This window comes from Arachis stenosperma, chromosome 3 (genome assembly GCF_014773155.1).
Source record: "Arachis stenosperma cultivar V10309 chromosome 3, arast.V10309.gnm1.PFL2, whole genome shotgun sequence".
NCBI lineage: Eukaryota > Viridiplantae > Streptophyta > Magnoliopsida > Fabales > Fabaceae > Arachis > Arachis stenosperma.
This window is the reverse complement of record NC_080379.1, coordinates 93791202-93792275: the sequence shown is the minus strand read 5'-3', so window position 1 is coordinate 93792275 and position 1074 is coordinate 93791202. Positions and strand designations below refer to the sequence as shown.

Genomic DNA, 1074 nt, shown 5'->3' with positions numbered 1-1074 from the left:
ATCTTAGTTTTCGAAAATCAATTACTTTTTTTCAAAATTTCTTTTAATTAATTCACTTTAATTTTTGAAAATTTCTTCCCCTCTTCTCACATCCTTCTATTTATGGACTAACACTACTCCTCAATGCACAATTCGAACTCTATCTCCCTTGATAAGTTTGAATTCTTCTACCTCCTCCTTCTATTCTTCTTTTCCTCTGACACCTTAAGGAATCTCTATACTGTGACATAGAGGATTCCATATTTTCTTGTTCTCTTCTCTTTCATATGAGCAGGAACAAAGACAAAAGCATTCTTGTTCTCTGTAGAGGACCTAACAGAAATCTTCAAACAAGAAGAAGACATGGCAGCCGAAAACAACAACAATGCCAACAATGCAAGGAAGGTGCTAGATGACTTTACTGCACCTACTCCCGACTTCTATGGGAGAAGCATCTCTATCCCTGCATTGGAGCAAACAACTTTGAGCTTAAGCCTCAATTAGTTTCTCTAATGCAACAGAATTACAAGTTCCATGGACTTCCATTGGAAGATCCTCATCAGTTTTTAGCTGAATTCTTGCAAATCTGTGACACTGCCAAGACCAATGGGGTTGAACCTGAGGCCTACAGACTTATGCTATTCCCTTTTGCTGTAAGAGACAGAGCTAGGATATGGTTGGACTCACAACCTAAAGAAAGCCTGAACTCTTGGGAAAAGCTAGTCAATGCCTTCTTGGCAAAGTTCTTTCCACCTCAAAAGTTGAGTAAGCTTAGAGTGGAAGTCCAAACCTTCAGACAGAAGGAAGGTGAATCCCTCTATGAAGCTTGGGAAAGATACAAACAATTGATCAGAAAGTGTCCTTCTGACATGCTTTCTGAATGGAGCATCATAGGTATCTTCTATGATGGTCTGTCTGAACTATCCAAGATGTCATTGGACAGCTCTGCTGGAGGATCTCTTCATCTAAAGAAGACGCCTGTAGAAGCTCAGGAACTCATTAAAATGGTTGCAAATAACCAATTCATGTACACTTCTGAAAAGAATCCTGTGAACAATGGGACGAATCAGAAGAAAAGAGTTCTTGAGATTGATA

General features: G+C 39.1%; 1 non-coding gene across 1 annotated transcript; it reads right to left on the bottom strand.

Moving 5' to 3' along the window:
- Positions 1–746: 746 nt before the first annotated feature.
- On the bottom strand, positions 747–854 carry LOC130971566 (small nucleolar RNA R71). Its single transcript, XR_009082779.1, has one exon. It is a non-coding gene; the product is annotated as a small nucleolar RNA R71 (small nucleolar RNA).
- Between the last annotated feature and the right edge of the window lie 220 nt (positions 855–1074).